Source organism: Vulpes vulpes, chromosome 3 (assembly GCF_048418805.1).
Source record: "Vulpes vulpes isolate BD-2025 chromosome 3, VulVul3, whole genome shotgun sequence".
NCBI lineage: Eukaryota > Metazoa > Chordata > Mammalia > Carnivora > Canidae > Vulpes > Vulpes vulpes.
The window spans coordinates 123,946,194-123,964,994 of NC_132782.1; the positions used below are offsets into that span (position 1 = coordinate 123,946,194).

The following is an 18,801-nucleotide window of genomic DNA, read 5'->3' on the forward strand; positions in this document are numbered from 1 at the left end:
CCCTAAGTCCAATGTTTTCAACAATGGTGATTTTGAAATTCTATGTTTTGTTTTGTTTTCATTTTTATGGGCAATTTTCTAGTAAAGTGTATAGTTATGTGTGCTAAGCACTTTACACATATTAACTTGCTAATATTCACAACAACCTTATGAAGCCATTACTATTATTATGTACTTATTATTAAGATGAGGAAGCTGTGTGGGGTGTGGAATGATTACATATCTTGTCCAAGGCCCTGCAGTAAGGTGTGGAGCTGGGATACAGACCTATACAATTTGACCAAGTGCAGTGATTCTTAAGCATCTAGGAAATGCAGACTTCTTTGAGAATTTGCTGAATTGGTCATTCTCTGCAGAAAAATTAAGTTTCCCATAAAATTTTAGAGCATTTAAGCATCTATTTGGAGTCCACTTGTGGGGGCCCTGGTGGCTCAGTTGGTTAAGTGTCTAACTCTTGATTTTGGCTCAGATCATGATAAACAACACATTGGGCTCCATGCCAAGTGTGAAGCCTGCTTAAGATTCTCTCTCCCTTTCTCTCTGCCCTCCCCCAAATGCTCTCTCTCTTAAAAAAGAAAAAATGAAGTCCACTTAATGGATATCAAGAACAGCTGTATTGGAAAAAACTGAATTATTATAAACATATTAGGAATAAGAAAAAATAACTGGATTCAGTCTCATTTGATTCATTAATTTGATTCCCTAGGAAAACAGCAAATTAGTAGATCTTTATTATAAAGAAAACAGTGAACATCATGTTTATTAATCCAACATGAATTAATGAATGGGTCCCAGTCTAGAAGGGAAGCAAAAACATATAAACAAATGATTACAATGAAATGCAATAGTTATGACAAGGACAATAACCCTTGTGGATCTGTGGAGAATAATATAAAAGGCCGGTGGTGAACACAAACATCAGATTAAGAAAATAATTTTAATTAGGTTTAAAAAATCCATGCAGGAGATGATTACAGAGATTCTAACCTAATGTAGTGGAAATAATCTTTCTCAATGAGCAAAAAGGAATAGATCCAAGGGTTACCAAAGAGAAAAAACTGTCCAAATAAGGGGCCAATTAGACACACATGATGACAGAGAGAAAGGGGAATCAAGGACAACTCTGAGATTGCTAAATAGGATGATTGCGCACAGAAATGTCATTAACTGAGAGAGGAAATAAGAGAAGGGGGTTGGGGTGAGGAGAAAAAAATTCCATTTGGACATACTGAGTTTAAGATTAGATTCAGGCATCCATGCAGAGATGTTTAGTACTTAGAATATAATGAAGAGTTCAGATAAGAGACAGGGATAAATATTGCAGAATCAAAGACATAGCTGAAGAAATGAAATGGATGAATTATTTGAAATATGATGTATAAATAGCAAAGGGATTTGTAATCCATCAGAGTTCTTCACAGAAACAGAATAGGAGTTGTGCATGTGTGTATGTGTGTGTGTATTTTAAAGAGTTTTATTTCAAGGATTGGCTCACATGATTGTGGGGGCTTTGGCATTCTGAAATCCGAAGGGCACATAAGTCTGCAATTTTTTGGATGGGCAGTCCAGCAGGCTAGAAACTCAGAAACTCAGGCAGAGGGTGATGTGACAGTCTTGAGTCACGACTTCTTTTTCTCCAGAAAACCTGTTTTTGCTCTTAAGGTCTTCCAACATTGGATGAGGCCTACTCACATTATCTTCTTAAAGTGAATGGATTTTAGGTGTTAGCCAAAACCTACTAAATATTTTGTATTAGTGCTTGATTAAATAACTGGTTTATTTACTACAGCCTAGCCAAATTCACACATACAATCAGCCATCACAGGAGTGAATACCCAACAGTCAATGGGAAAATGAAAGTATAAGGACAAGTAGTCAGAGAGGTAGAGAACTTGTAGACAGCGATCACAGAAACCAAAAATAAAAGATAATAAATAAGATGATCAAAAGTGTCAAGCCCTATGCAGGGTCACATGAGATAAGAGCTGAAATCTGTTCCTCGACTTTATCACTTAGTAATTAATTGTGACCCCAGTGACATCTATTTTGATGGAGTTTGAGGGAAGGGGAGAAGATTGTAGTGGATTGAAAAGTGAAAGGGAGTTGAGGAAGTAAAACCCTAATTGCAATATATTAATAGGAATAATAACTGAAATGTTCCAAAAAAGCACTTTCCCTTTCTTCAGTTGGGGCCTCCTCACCACCAAATTATTTGGGTCTTCCCCAAGGCTAGAACCACTCCCTGAGAGGCCACCCCAGCAACAGGTGCAGTCATGGCTGTTTAGATGCCAAGCATTATGGAAATTAGCTTCATGTCACAGATGACAAAGTAGACATTACAATGGAAATTCTGGTGATATTTTTAAGAGATATAAGAGAATCCCTAAAAAGTTCTATTTTTTTTTTTTTTTGGTGGAAAGAAATGCCAATATATTCATTAACAAATATTATTTTTAAAAATCATGGGTAATCTGTATACTTCTCTGGTATCAGAAAAGATTCGATCTATTACATATCCAGTTTTATAAGTTTGGATGACTACAGATAGGCACACTTAATAAAGAGGGCATTTATTTATTTACAGATTTATTTATTTATTCATGAGAGACACAAACTGAGAGAGGCAGAGACATAGGCAGAGGGAGAAGCAGGCTCCTTGCAGGGAGCCCGCAGCAGAACTTGATCCTGTATCCCGGGATCACCATCTGAGCCAAAGGCAGGCGCCCAACCGCTGAGCCACCCAGGCGTCCCTAAAGAGGGCATTTATAAGAAATGAGTGCATAGAATCATTTCATCATGATAGTTAACGTAGAACTTAGATTGATGCTTATCCAGGAAAGTCTTATTCTGTCTCAAAGTCAAGGAGAGGTATTACTTGAAATAAAAAGGCCTTCTAAAATATTTGAATTTCACAACTGGTAGAAATTTGACATATAATCATAATACTTATTTGATAAAACAATAATCTTAATGTGTGTTTCTTAACCAAAAAAAATATATACAATTATCTGGGCTTCTCCAAGGCTAAAACTATTCTTTGAAGAGCTTCTTCCAGTTTTCAGAAGAAAGACCACTGGATCTATGAATTAAAAACAAAATTCTATAAAATTTTTTTTTGACATTGGTATTGGGGTAGAGGTCCTATACTTAATTTATAGGCTAATCATGATATATATGGTTTTACTGTCAATGAAGACTTTACCTAATTCATAAATATTTCTGCAGACCCAATACATTAAAATACTTTGGTAAATGAAACTGCCTCTCCTTTTTCCCATTTAAAAATAAAAGACAAGGGCAGCCCCAGTGGCTCAGCAGTTTAGTGCCGCCTTCGGCTCGGGATGTGATCCTAGAGACCCGGGATGGAGTCCCATGTCGGGTCCCCTGCATGGAGCCTGCTTCTCTGTGTCTCTGCCTCTCTCTCTGTGTGTCTGTCATGAATAAATAAAATCTTAAAAAAAAAAGTAAAAGACAAAAGACTAAATAAAACTACTGATAAAAAGAAATCTTTTTAAAAAGTGATAGTGAAAACAAATTATCCAGAAGCACAACCAAGGGCGAGGAAAATGCCCTTGTAATAAAGAACAGGACACCTTATCAAATGGAAAGTTGGGGAAATCACACAGGAAGGCTTTTTTAAAATTATTCAAAAAAATTTTATTGTAGAATCTTAAATTCAATCCATCATCCAGTGTTCATTCCAACAAGTGCACTCCTTAATTTCTGTCATCTATTTCACCCATTCCCCCACCCCATCATCTTCCCCCTGGTAACCATTAGTTTGTTCTCCATAGTGAAATCTGATTCTTGGTCTCTCTCTCTCTCTCTCTCTCTCTCTCTCTCTTCTTCACTCTTTTTTCCTCTAGTTGTTTCGTTTCTTAAATTCTACATAAGTGAGGTAATATGGTATTTGTCTTTCTCTGATTTATTTCACTTAGCATTATAATCTGTAGTTCTATCCACATCATTGCAAATGGCAAGATTTCATTTTTTATGGCTGAGTAATATTCCATCACATCTGTGTGTACATATCATATTTTCTTTCTTTGTTCATTCACCTGTCAATGGACAGTTGGGCTGTTTCCATATTTTGGCTATTGTAAGTAAGGCTACAATAAACAAGGTGCAGGTAAACCCCCTTTGAATTAGTGTTTTCATATTTTGGGGGTAAATATCCAGTAGTACAATTGCTGGACCATAAGATAGTTGTTTTAAAGATTTTATTTATTTTAGAGAGAGCAAGCAAGCACAAGAGGAGGAGCAGAGGAAGAGGGACAAGGAGACTCCACGCTGAGCACAGAGCCCAACACTGGGCACAATCCCATGACCCTGAGATCACAACCTGAGCCAAAACCAAGAGTCAGACACTCAACCAACTAAGCCACCCAGACATCTCATAAAGTAGTTCTATTTTTAACTTTTTGAGGAATCTCCATACAGTTTTTCAGAGTGGCTGTACTAGTTTATATTCCTATCAACAGTGCAAGAGAGTTATTGGTTCTCCATATCCTTGCCAACATTTGTTGTCTCTTGCGTTTTTGCTTTTAGCCATATAATAAGAGTGAGGTGATATCTCATTGTAATTTTGACTTGTATTTCCTTGATGAGGAGTGCTGTTGGGCTTTTTTTCATGTTTATTGGCCCCCTGTATGTCTTCTTTGGAGAAATGTCTGTTCATGTCTTCTGCCCATTTTTTAATTGGATTATTTAGGGGTTTTTTGGTGTTGAGTAGTATCAGGTCTTTATGTATTTTGGATACTAATTCTTCATGGGATATGTCAGGTGCAAATATCTGAAATAGGAAGGACTTCTTCTATTTTTTTAAGTAGGTTCTATGCCCAGTGTGGGGCCCAGTGTGGTACCTGAACTCATGACCCAGGGATCAAGACCTGGGCTGAGATCAAGAGTCAGTTGCTTAACCAACTGAGCCACCCAAGTGCCCCAGGAAGGGCTTCTTAATCATAGCTCAAAGTGTCTGAAGATTTCACTATCAGAAAGACTAAGACTTAGCCTCTGAGGGAGGAACGTATAATCTGTTTTTATTGCAGGCCTGTGCGTAGGCAGGCAAAATGAACTGTTCTCCCTCCCATTCTCCTCCTCACTTCCTCTGCAGGATCAGTCTTAACCCCAAACTCTTGGTTATTATCAGTTCCTTCATATTAAACATGTGTTTAGATGAAATCTTTGAGTTTGTGTGTGTATGCACACAGACATGTATCATGCATATATATAACTTTTTTTTTTTTTTTTTTACCAAGTATAACTGACCATTTTCTAACCTTCCTACCTGTAGTGAATCAAGTATTACTGAATGTGGATCATGTGAAAAATGCCATATGGTGGAAGGAGGGAAGAGTGGTTAGCAGGGTAAAAAACTAAAATATACTTCTCCTTAATAAATTTTAAGTTTCTTTTTGTTCCTTTGCTTGAGTTCAACCAGGCTTAAAATATGTTTGGCATTGGCAGTTAAAGAGAAAATTAAGAAACTAATCAAGACTTCTGGCTTTCAAGGATTCACACCTAACAATGTCTGTTTGTTGATCTGATGCAAGGGACCAGACTCTCTGCATACTGGATTTGAGGACCCATAGATAGGAAAATATAGTAGTTTAAAGTGCAATCAAATGCAGCCAGGTCCAATCCCAGATCTAAACACTAAATTTTAGTTTCTTCATTTATAAGATACACAATGTTAAATATATCTCAATTATATGAGAAAACTTATTTCAAAGCAACGTGTATGGCTCCCAGCATATGGCAAAAGATTTTTAAAAGATAGTGATTATTAAAAAAAAAAAAAAAAAGATAGTGATTATTATTAAAATATATAGTCTAAATCTCTAACTTAATAGATAAAAACACCAAGACTCCTAAAGACTATCTAAGGCTAGTGAGCAGATCTGCTATGTCTAAAACTAATGACAAAATTAGGACTAAAACCCAGAATGATTTAACTTGGAGAACCAGAGTTCACTCTGAGAACTAAGCATTTCCAGAAAGTGTGCTAAGGCAGTTTTCACATTTTACAATAGTTTAAGCACTCAAAAATTTCAACCAGATGATACTACTTTTACTAAATTAACATTAAGCCATAATTTTTTTCACTGCTTTTTCAAGAACTGCATAAATACGTTTTCTGCTTCAGTGCTAGAAATGATCATAATTCTTTTGCTTTTCACCAGAATATAAGTTTTTTTTTAATTTTTAAAGCTAAACTTTATAGGAAAATACACCTATTTCAGTATGCTTATAGTTGCCTTTGAGTTCACTTCCTCTTTTGGCCCTTCTCTGCTTTTCTCTGCTGCTATACTTTACTACAATAGTAGGGACACAGTATGCTGCTCTGCCTTTGAGGACTACGTTGCACTAAATTATCTTCACTCTTCCCCCTTGGCCCTTCTCTATTTCAGTACTGATGACTCACCCTGGTAGACCTGTAACTACCAGGACTGGTGATCAATGGTCCAGTCTTTGATTTTCTTAGCACTCAAACGAGGCAGATGAGCTACAGAGATTACTCAGAGGCCTAGGTCAGCCGTAGAAGAGACACCTAAAGGGGCAGCTGCATAGTCAAGATGTTGGGGCTCACTGGAGTGATAGATCTATCAGACTACCATATTTGCAGCCTGCAAATCTTGACCATGCTGCTCACCATCCCTTCCTCACTGACCTCTAAAACAGTGGGTGCTCTGTGGAAGAAGCTTAAATTTTGAAGTTGGCTGAACTAAGTTCAAATATGGTTTCCACCACTTACTAGCTTCATGCCTTCGATTAAGGTCCTTAACCTTCCTAAATCTTAACATGCTCATCTATAAAATAGGCCTTATCGCTACTACAGGGATTGTGGTAAGGGGTAGCTGATTCAATGAACATAAAACGCAAATCATAGCCAGCTCCTAGCAAGATTTTGATTTGACAGATGCCGATCTTTATTCTATCTTGTCTGCTATTATTTTTTATTAGACATTAAAGATGGGTATTTAATTAATGATGAAGGTATATTGGGGAGAATATGGTTGAGTAACTGGTGATTATTTTTATACAAGTGCCTTTCCATTAGGAAAAGAAATTATTTTAAATCCTAACATATAAAATGTCACTTTGAAAAATTGCATTTCTCTAATGACTAATGTTTTGTACCCTTTCCTCTGTTTACCAGCCATTAATAAATCTTGGGTGAAATGTCATTCAAGATTTTTTTTTAAGATTATATTTATTTATTTGACAGAGAAAGAGAGAGTAGAGAGAGAGCACAAGCAGGTGGAGTGGCAAGCAGTGGGAAAGGGAGAAGCGAGAGCCCCATGTGGGGCTCAATCCCAGGACCTTGAGATCATGACCTGAGCTGAAGACAGCCACTTAACTGACCGAGCCACCCATGTGCCCCCAAGGCATTTTTTTTAAAATCATGTTTTCTTATTTTTGAGGAGTAGTGTGAAATAAGAAATATATATGTTGGTTACTGCCCTCAATTCCTGACATAAAGCTCCTAAAACCCTTATAAAATAAGGATGCTAGGAGAATATTTTGTTCTAATATTTAGTCAAATTTGACCTCGCTTCCTGACACAGACCTCCTAAGAAGACCTTTGTAACTTCCTGAGTGATAGGGGCATCTAACACTGAGATCCTGAATCCTTTGGAACTTCATGGATGATAGGAACATTTTTTGCTCTAATGAGGTGACTCTTGGTGGGCTCCTAGATGGGGACTGGTTACCAAAAAAAGACAGCCATGTTTAGAAGCTTAGAACACTCATTTCCACCCTCCAATTTCTGGAGAGGAGACAGGGGCTGGAAATGGAGTTAATAAATCAATCATGTCTATGTGATGAAGCCTGCATAGAAATTCCACCAGTTCAGGGTTTGGGGAGTTTTTGGGTTGTTGGACACATTTATGTGCCAGGAGAGTAGCACACCCTAGGTCAACAGGGACAGAAGTTCTTCTGCTTGGAACCCTTTCAGACCTCAACCTAGGTATCTCATCATCTAGCTATTCACATGTAACCTTTATCATATCCTTCACTGTACAACACACTGGTAAACATAAATGTTTCCGTGAATTCTGTGAGCTGTTCTAGCAGATGATTGAATCCAAGAAAGGAGTCATGGAAACCTTCAATTTGTAACTAAACTGGACAGAAGTTGTGAGTAACCTGGTATGTGATATTGTGATTTATAACAAGAAATATATTTCGTCTTCATCCACTGTTCCTGGCACATAGCTCCTAAAACCTTAGAATTTCCTATACAGTAGCCCACCTTATCCATGGTTTTATTTTCCATAGTTTCAGTTATCCATGGTCAACCTCTATCCGGAAGCAGATGATCCTTCTAACATACTGTGTGAGTTCAGCAGTAGCCCAGTGTTATACCACATACCCAATGCTATGTTACTGAACTCACTTCATCTCATCACCCAGGCATTTTAGCATTTGATATCACAAGAAGGGTAAGCACAGTACAATAAAATATTTTGAGAGACCACATTCATTTATTGCAGTATAGTTATAATTGTCCTATTATTATTGTTACTAGTCTTTTACTGTGCCTAACTTGTAAACCAAACTTTACCATAAGTATGCACGTACAGGAAAAAAAACCTACTTACATATAGGGTTCAGTACTACCTGCAGTTTCAGGCATCCACTGGGAATCTTGGAGCATACCCCCTACTGACAAGAGCAGGGGGTGGGGGGACTACTGTACAAGACCCATAGGGCATCATTTGTTATACTATTTGCCTTTTGTCCTTAGTTCCTCAAATAGCTCCAAAACCATAAAGGTAAAAGGAGTGCCTTGTCATTCATGACAAGCCCCTTTCAACCACACCCGAGTTAATGTTTAGGGGCTAACTTTATAAATCCTAAGGGGCTGAGGGCCAATTGCCAAGAGAACCCACCATCATTAGAGACTTTCAGTCCCATCTCCTTGACTCCCAATCTCCAGAATGGAGAGAGGGGCTGGAGGTTGAATCAATCAGTGGCCAGTGATTTTATCAATCATACCTATGCAATAGAGCATCCACAAAAACGCCAATGAAGAAGCTTTAGAGTTCCCTTGTTGGTGAACACCTAGAGATGGTGAGCGGTAAGCCCAGACAGCACAGAAGCTCTATGCCCCTTCCCTCATATGTTGCCCTATGCATCACTTCCACTTGGCCATTCCTGAGTTATAACCTTTTATAATAAACCAAAAATCTAGTAAGTAAAATGTTTCTGAGTTCTGGGAGCTGCTATAGCAAAGCAATCGAATCCAAATACAGGGTGGTGGAAACCTATCTATAGTTCATTGGGCGGAAGCACAAGTAATAACCTGGACTTGCAATTGGCATGTGAAGTGGGGACAGTCTTTTGGGATTGAGACCTTAATCAGTGAGATATGACACTGTCTCCACGGAGATAGTGTCAAAATGGAGTGAAATTGTAGGACACTTGGTCAGTATCCGCTAAGAACTGGCAAACTGCTTGGTGTTGGGAAAAACATATATCTACCTGGGGACCTCCTGCTTGTGATTGGCCTCTAAAGTGGTGGGCAGTGACTAAGCCCTTAACCTGTGGGATTTGTGCTCACTCTGGTTAGTGTTAGAATTGAACTGAATTGTAGGACATGCAGCTGGTTTTGGAAACTGGTTGGTGGGGTAGCCCTACACATCTGATGTCCAAAGTAGTGTGACTGAAGTGCAAAAATAAAGAATAAGCAGTTTGCCTTAAAAGAAATATTTAATCTATTTATTCGGATACAAGTCCTTTGTCAGGTATATGCATTTTGAATATTTTCTCTCAATCTGTGACTTTCCTTTTTCTTTTTTTAAAAATATTTTATTCATTCATGAGACATAGAGAGAGAGGCAGAGACACAGGCAGAGAGAGAAGCAGGCTCCCTGTGGGGAGCCCAATGCAGGACTCGATCCCAGGACCCCGGGATCACGACCTGAGGTAAAGGCAGATGCTCAACCACTGAGCCACCCAGGTGCCCCAGAAATTATTCTCTTTAAAATTATTTTATTTTCTTGATTCTTCAGTTTCAAAAAGTTAACTGATAATGAATAAGAATATATTTCAATTTTAAAGATATTAAAGTTCACTAAAATATTGTCTCTTACAGTTTGCATTGTTTCATTAAGATTCAAACACAAATTTAAAGGAGTCACATGGATTGTCAGAACTGCAGGAATTTACGTTCTATTTCTTTGCCTTTACTTATTCTTTAATATTTATTCATTTAAGTAATCTCTACACTGAACGTGGGGCTCAAACTCACAACCCCAAGACTAAGAGCACATGCTCCTCTGACTGAGCTAGCGAGGCATCCCTTCTTTGCCTTTAAATTATGTACTATTATTTCAAATCTACTATTTAACAAGAGACTGTCCTATATAACGTTGGTCAGAGTATGAGCTACACTTAGAGAAAGTTCAAATGGTTTCTAACCATTATAAATCCTAAACTTTTTCTTTAAAGGGCTAGATATTAAATACTTTATATTTTATCGACCATGTATGGTCCCTATTCCAACTACTCAACTCAGCTGTTCTAGTGTGAAAAAAACCACAGACAATATGTAAATGAATAAACATGGCTGTAGGGGCAATAAAACTTCACTTACGGACACTAAAACTTGAATTTCACATATCATTTTCATGTCATGTGATATTGTTCTTCTCTTGATTTTTTTCAACCATTTAAAAAATGTAACAACCATTCTCAGCTCACAGGCTGTACAAAACAGGCAGCAGGCAGATTTAGGTATGTCATTTACTGACCCCTCTAGCCAAGGGAATGTTTAAGTTTTGTTAATATTCCTCGCTGTCCCCCTTTGTAGGACAGGTCTATTTGTAGTTCACCCTTACACTGAAGGTATAACCCTTTGAGTATAGATCTTTTTACAAGAGAGGTCTTTTACTAGACTGGTCAACTTTGGTAAGCTATAGTTTGTGTCCCACCCTTGGTACCCTGAGTTGTAGAAATTGAGCTCAGGGTCCCAATTCTTTTGCACAAATTCCTGGGGCAAAAGGCAGCTTTGTGCTACCTTACCTCTCTGGATTTCTGTATTCATACTGCTTTTGGCCTCTGAATTTTTTAAATTTCTTGCCAGTTCAAACATTTTGCCCATCATCAATTGCAGTTTTGACTAGGAGGGTTAGAGGATTTTGCTTCTGCAGAAACAGAGATCCTCTATGCACAAATCATTTTTATTCACACTAGCTAAAAGCACTGTGTCGTTTTACCCTCTTTTCTTACTTTATAATTTTTAAGTTTTGGAGACTAAAGTCCTAGGGAGACTTTTCGGTTTCTTCCTAAGAGTTATACTTCACTCCAGGCTAACATCTCTTAATAAAAGAGTGTCAATCTTAGTGCAATAAATGTAATATTGTTTGACTAGGGTACCTGTAAATGTGGGCAGAAACTTGAAGCAAGATTTAGTTACTGTTATAAACAAATCCTGGATCTATTATTAAATGGCAAATAGAATTTTAAGTTATATCATTAAGGAATAGCAAATGGAAAAAATAACATTTCTAAGGAATGTAGATTATTTTGTCTATTCAACCCAACTCAAAAGATGTAGGACTCAGTAAGATTTCACAGGCCATCAGCTTTTAAAGAAGAATCATTTAAGTTTCATTGTCTATATGCTCTGAACTGTCCACATCAGTGCAATGTTGAAATGTATTCTTTAAAATGAAGTTCGTGTAATCTAATTCAGAGGTATATCCTGATTCTGATAAAATTACTTTGTATGGACAGCTTCTAATAGACTTTGCCAAATAAAAATTTATGCTGTCAATTCAGTTTTTAAGTATCATTCAGAAAAATCTGTACATTGGGATGCCTGGGTGGCTCAGTGGTTGAGCATCTGCCTTTGGTCCTGGGATTGAGTCCTGCACTGGGCTCCCCACCGGGAGTCTGCTTCTCCCTCTGCCTATGTCTCTCCCTGTCTCATAAATAAATAAAATCTTAGAAAAAAAAATCTGTACATGAATCCCAAATTCCTTGTCCCCTCCTCTTTTGGGTGAGAACATTGAAGTTTATTCTCTTAGCAAATTTCAATTATATAATACAGTATTATTAACTAAGTTACCATGCTGTATACTAGATCCTCAGACTATCTTATATCTAAAAGTCTGTACCCTTTTATATACTATTAGCCACCCCAGACCCCTGCCAGCCCCGACAACCACTATTCCATTGTTTCTATGAGCTTGGCTTTTTTTCTATTGAACATATAAATGATAACATATAGTATTTGTCTATCTAGCTTACTTCACTTAGTATAATGTCCTCAAGCTCTATCGATGTTGTTGCAAATGGTTGGATGTCCTTTCTTCTTATGGCTGAACAATATTCCATTATACAGATATATACACACACCACATCTTCTTTATCCATTCATCCATTGTTGGGACACTTGGGTTGTTTCCGTATCTTAGCTATTGGAAATAATACTGCAATGGACAGAGAAGCACAAATAACTCTTCAATATCTTGTTTTCATTTCCTTTGGAACATGGCCTTTTCTTGATATGATTAAAACAAATTCTGGATTATCAACGTAATTCATGTTTTGTAGATGCTTCAGTTTTGGTGACTAGGCTTATTTTGTTTTAGATGGCCTAAGGCTGTTGGATTAAGAATGTGGCTGGCCTTTGTCCCTGTCTCATGAGGTAGCCTCTAAACTCTTTGAATTTTCCCAGTGATAGGAGTGTCTTTGTTATTTATGGTGGACTCCAAGAGAGTTTCTGTTAATGAAATGAATCAGGATGGGGACTGGACAAGACAGAAAGACCAATCATATGATTAGAAGGTTGGGACTTTTGAGCCACGTAATATCAACCCCACCACCAGGAAGGAGAGGTAGGGACAGAGACTGAACGGAACCTCGTGGCCAATGATTCAGTCAATTGGCTATGTAATGAAACCCCAATAAAAATTCTGGACACTGAAGCTCAGATGAGCTCCCTTGGCTAGCTAGCGATACTCTATGCACTATCATATATCAAAAGAGGGGTGGTGTGTGGAGGAAAATGTTCTAACTACATGGGGAGAGGACATGGAAATTTCATTATTTGGGGCCCTCCCAGACCTCATTCTAAGAGTCTCTTCTTTTGGCTGGTTCTGACAGGCTACTTTTTTGCTATAATAAAACTATAAGTATAGTGCTTTCCTGAGTTCTGTGAGTTGTTCTAGTGAATAATCAATCAAACCTGAGGGAGTCATGGGAACCTCCCAAATTTGTAACCAACTGGTCAAAAGTGAGAGAAGTCCTGGGAATTCTCAAGTTTGTAGCTGGTATCTGAAACGAGGGTAGTCTTGTAAAGCACTGTACCCTTAACCTATGAAGTCTGGTCTAACTCTAGGTAGTTAGTATTGGAATTGCATTGCAAAGGCTTTACTATACTTACTGCCATATGTATTCCTGCGCTGCTTTCTCTATCTTCAAGTTCCTTGGTTCATATAGGAGTTGTGACCATTTTTAAAAAGTAAACCTACTTTGTATTACATGATTTTTTATAAAGCATTGTAATATAATAGCAGTGATTATTTCTGAAGTAATTAGAAATCAGACATATTTTTATCCAACAAATTTTTATTAAATATATTTCATAGGTACATTCTAGTTACTAGGATACAAAGATAAAATACATAATTGCTGCTGCCAGAGGGCTTACAGTCTAGGGAAGACTCGGACAAACCATTATAGTAGAATTAATCAATGCTATAAAAGAAATATGAAATAGTAAGTGTAGCAATGCCAAAAGAATAGATGAAAAAGAGAAGCCAGAGGCTTGGAAGAAATGACATCAAGACTGAAGTATGAGAGCTGATCAGAGAATAACCAGGAGGAAGAGGTTAGAAGGGCAAAAGAGCAGCATGGAAGGTGGAGAGTGGAGTGCTCCCTGGGACCTGATAGAAAGTTGAACTGCATACAGGAGGTAAGAGTTGTGGTTAGAGAGAAACACGGAGCCAGAACACATGGCCCCTATGTACACTATGCTAAGAAATTTGGATCTTATCTTGAATGTCATGGGGAAGCACTGAAGAATTTCAAGCAGGGGGATAAATTCGTGAGAGATAAGTTTCAGAAAAAATAGAGCAGCGTCTTGAATGGATTATACATCAGATGAGACTGGAATCAGTCTTAGGAAGTGATGAAGTAACTATGGAGGAAAAAGTTAGTATAGAAAAAAAGGAATTAGAACCATGAGACATAAGAAGATAAAACTATATTGGATTCAACTGAATTTGAGGGGATAAACACCAGAGGGACATTAGGGTTTGATTTTAATGGTGCTTCTCTTCACTAAAAGGAATTGAAGACGAAAAAAGTATCTATGGTAGGAAGAGTACAGTTCAGTTTGGCACATATTGAGATTCTGTGGAACAAAGTATAGCAGAACAAAGTATAGCAGACACACAGTTGAATGGAGAAGGTAGCTCATGAGAGAAACTGCAAATGAAAATACAGATATAAAAGTCATTAACTTGATTAGTTTTTTTAAGATTTTATTTATTTATTCATGAGAGACAGAGAGAGGCAGACACACAGGTAGAGGGAGAAGCAGGCTCTTCACAGGGAACCCGATGTGGGACTCGATCCTAGGTCTTCAGGATCATACCCTGAGCCGAAGGCAGACGCTCAACCACTGAGCCACCCGGGCGTCCCTGAAAGTCATGACTTTAAAAGTGATTTTGGAGCCATGGGAGCAAATAAGATCATTAAGTAGGAGTTTGTTTTTTTAAAAAAGAAAAAAAAAAAAGAGTAAAACCAAGAAAGGAATCCAGAGAACAGCAATATTTGAGGACCAGACAGAATTAGAACATACAGGAATTCAAGAGAAAACAGTATCTGCATCCAGTAGCAGATTGTTCCCTGGTTTAATAACATGCAGGTCATGAGAGACCATAGCAAGAAGAGTTTCACAGAAACAGGGATGGAAATCAGATAAAATGGATTAAGAAAATGAAAGGGATGAGAAATCTGAGATGACGTCTGACCATATATTCAATACACTTGTGTGTGAAAGAAGGAAAAGTATAAGGAAATACCTAGATGAGGGCAACAATTAGAGGGAAGCTGTTCTGATTTTTAAGATGGGTACATTCTAATAGGCTAAAAGGAAAAAGCCAGCAGGGAGGGAAAAGTGGAAATTGTGGAAGAGGATAATAGATAAGGCAAGGTCTCCATGACAATGGGAGAAGAGATTCAAAGAAATTCAGACAAGGGGTAGAGGGCATGTGTTTATCAAACAAGATGAGGAATACTGTATTCTGAGCGGGGGAAAAAAACAAAGAAACAATGGTACAGAAAGCACTATAAAGAGAAAATTTAAGTTATAACTCATATTTATAGGACAGGGAATTCAAGAACAATAGAATTCCAACTAATTAGCAGGAAAGCCAGCTAATAGTTGAAAATGATACACAAGTAACAATTTATGTACATTCTCTACAGAAGAGTACCATGCAAAATATCAGGCCCAAAGAATAAGAAATAATTCCACACCATGTTTCCTTTTCCTGAGGATGCCAGGAATTAGCTATTGAAATGAATAGCTAAGTGGAAATTCCTGTTTCTGCTAAGTACACAGAAAGCATGGCCATACTGCAGAGGGGTATTTATAACATTTTAAACTAGTAATCACTACTCATTTTTTCTATGAACACAATTTCATAAAAACAGCCCACAAAAACTGACTGAACTCATCCTCTAACTAAAATTTTACAATAGAACTTTTGGCAGTTTGCATAGAGAAAAAAAAAGCCACTCTGAAATGATGATATTAAATAGTTGGCTAGGATCTTCACAAGGTGAGTGACTCATTTCTGCACACCAACCCCACTGGCACCTGATTCACATTTATGCCTCTGCAAAATAAGAATTACTTCACGCAATGGATCTTCAAAATTGCTTGTAAATTAGTAAATCAAATCAAATAGAATATCAAGTGTCTATTTTATTCATTTAATAAAGATACATTTTAACTATGTCTCAGTTGCAAAAATGAAGACAACACTGCCTCTGCCTTCCAGGAATACAAACTCTACTGGTGGACCGAAAAACAATGAATTATTGTAAGAGGGTATGCACTGCTAGGTGTAGGAAAGAGAACACAAAAAAGACACTCCTTTAGTTTAAGAAAGGTTTCCTGGAACAAAGAATATATAAATTAACTCTTAACAATGAAGAGGAGTCTATCTTGAGGAGGGCTATAGGGGTTCTCCAGAGAGTGGGAATGGCAGCAAAATGGTGACAACAAGAAAAACCTGACTTCTGGAAAATGGGTTTAGCATGGCTGCAGTAAAGGATATAAAACAGGGAAATGGAATAAGGATTGGGAAAATCTAAATTAGAAAGGTCTGTATATTATTCTAAGGAATTTGTGGACTTTTATGTATAGATATGACAGAAGAACTGAGAAATTTTAAAGAGATTACAATGAAATTTCTTTTAAAAAGAGCACACTACTGCAGCGTAAAAGATGGGTTGGGGCAATACTTGAGATAGGGAGACCAGTTAGAAGGCTACTCCATGGTATAAGTGAGAAATGACAAAAGCTAGGATTAAGGCTTGAGCAGTGGACATGGAGAGTATTGGGAAAGTACGTGAATTATTTAGAAGACAAAACTAACAAGACATGAAGAGCAATTAATCAGGGGGTGAGAGAGCATTCTTAGTGTTAGTCTACTGCTAAGAAACTGGCATTCTGGGTAACCTGGAAACTCCAGTTAACATGTCTGTAAGGCTGAAGTCCACCTGCAACACTGTCCCATCTGCAACAAGTTGGGCTCCCTGGAAAATACCCCATCAATACAGTTCTCCCAAACTGTGACATAAATAAACTTTGGTTATCTGGTGAGCAGTCAAACATCCAAGAACAGCTTCCATGTGTTACCTAGATACTATAAAAAGAACAGCGTTAGATCAAGCTATTAGAGCTGCAACCAGTAGAATTAATCTCCCCCATTCCCTTCTCCCGCTGTATTACTTGACCTCTGTTACAGCATGTATCACTGTATATTATCAACTTGTCCCTAGGGAGCAGTTACTGACGATGTTTTCCCCACTTACATACAATCTCCAGAGGGTACAGATAGTAACACGTGCCCAAAGAGTACAGAACACATAGCCTTATGCATGACAGGCACATAAATACTTTTTGTATCAAAGCAGGCACAATTATGGCCAGTTAGGTATTATAGGGCTTCAAGTTAGTTGTGGAAGGAATTAAGCTAAATCTTTGCATGTGATGAACACTCATGAGTGTGCAGGAATCTGTCAAAAATGTGATTCTCCAGAAATAAGTAATAATCTCAGCTCTCTCTATGCCTATTCATTCCTGTGTCTAGATGGTTACAAGAAGGGAGAAAAATCTCCCAACTCATTTTGGTTTTGTTGGAATCTCACCATAAAGTGAGGTTTTTGTTTATAATAATCCAATGTGATGGCAGTCCTCAAAAGGCTAGATGAGAGCTCTCCTAGGACCTAGTTAGTTCTTCATGGTTTTAAACATTAAACTGAATGAGGGAGTGCTGTTAACTTAGATCTAAATTTATTTTTATTTTTCTGACATTTGACAGAACTTTTAAATGTAAGAAAATGGTTCCAGTTTGGATTCATGTCAGGTTCTAATCAATCCCTGTTCTCCTCTCCCATTTAACTGTACTCATCATGGTCATCCACATTGATTTATATAATTTAACACATTGCAACTTACTTTGCCAGAGTATATTCAAGACTGATTATCACCTCAGACACATCACTACACTTCTCCGTTGCCGACCTCTCTCCTCTTGATTCCATTAAGCACATCATTACTTGACTGTTCTTCTTAGCAGCACTTAGACCAAGACATTCTACAAATATTCAGCATCTATTACGAGCAAAGCATTGATACAGGTATTACAAAGAACATAAAGACAAAACACTACCCCTTCCCCTTAAAATCTATAGTCTAACTAGAGAAATAAGATACTAAAAGAAATCAAGAGAAAGGAAAGAAATTGCAGCTTAGGTGATGTGGGAAGATACCAGAGATTAAGAGCTTCTAAACTACAATTTAAAGAATAAGATTCCTGCAGGATAAAGTAGGAAAGGAATATTCTGTGAAGGCAACAACACTGAACAACAGGTGGTGGCCTTTTAAAATTGAGACAAGGTATCAGATAATTAAAGAAGACTATCAATACTGGGGCATGAATCTCAGCACATGTTGTCCAGGGAAGACCACTCTTTAAAGTGCTATTTCAGCATGTAATGAGGGACACCTGGGTAGCTCAGCGGTTGAGCATCTGCCTTTGGCTCAGGGCGTGATTTCGGGATCCGGGATTGATCCCCACATCGGGCTCCCTGCGTGGAGCCTGCTTCTCCCTCTGCCTGTGTCTCTGCCTTTCTCTGTGTGTGTCTCTCATGAATAAATAAATAAATAAAATCTTTAAAAAATTTAATCAGCATGTAATGATATGGCATGTAGCATTTAAAACAAACAAAAAGTCAAGTAAGACAAGATCCAGAATATCTATCCAAGGAGAAATACAGCATGTGAAAAAGTTTAAGAAATAGGCTATTGGTCACTGGGCCACCATGAGCAGTCCAGTAGTCTGTATGTAGTCTATGTGAATGGCACTTCTTAAAGTTGTGCAGTGCACAACCTGTTCACTGACCCTGACAGTTTCAGACAGGTAAATACTTAACTTTTTAGAGATCTTGCTTTTAAGAACTCACTTAAGGTGAGATGGAGCTGAGGGTGAAAAATCAAATCTCTCTTGGAGGACTGAAATAAGTTGTATGGTTTGATCTCCTGAA

The 18,801-nt window shown here is 37.7% G+C and overlaps 1 protein-coding gene across 1 annotated transcript in view; it reads right to left on the reverse strand.

Moving 5' to 3' along the window:
- Window positions 1-15,932: 15,932 nt before the first annotated feature.
- The window catches only part of SLC30A7 (solute carrier family 30 member 7), a 149,455-nt gene continuing 146,586 nt past the window's right edge, over window positions 15,933-18,801 (reverse strand). Inside the window, exon 17 of the transcript XR_012000739.1 lies at window positions 15,933-17,869. The gene's annotated coding sequence lies outside the window, so the exon portion shown is untranslated. The remainder of the gene's footprint in view (window positions 17,870-18,801) is intronic.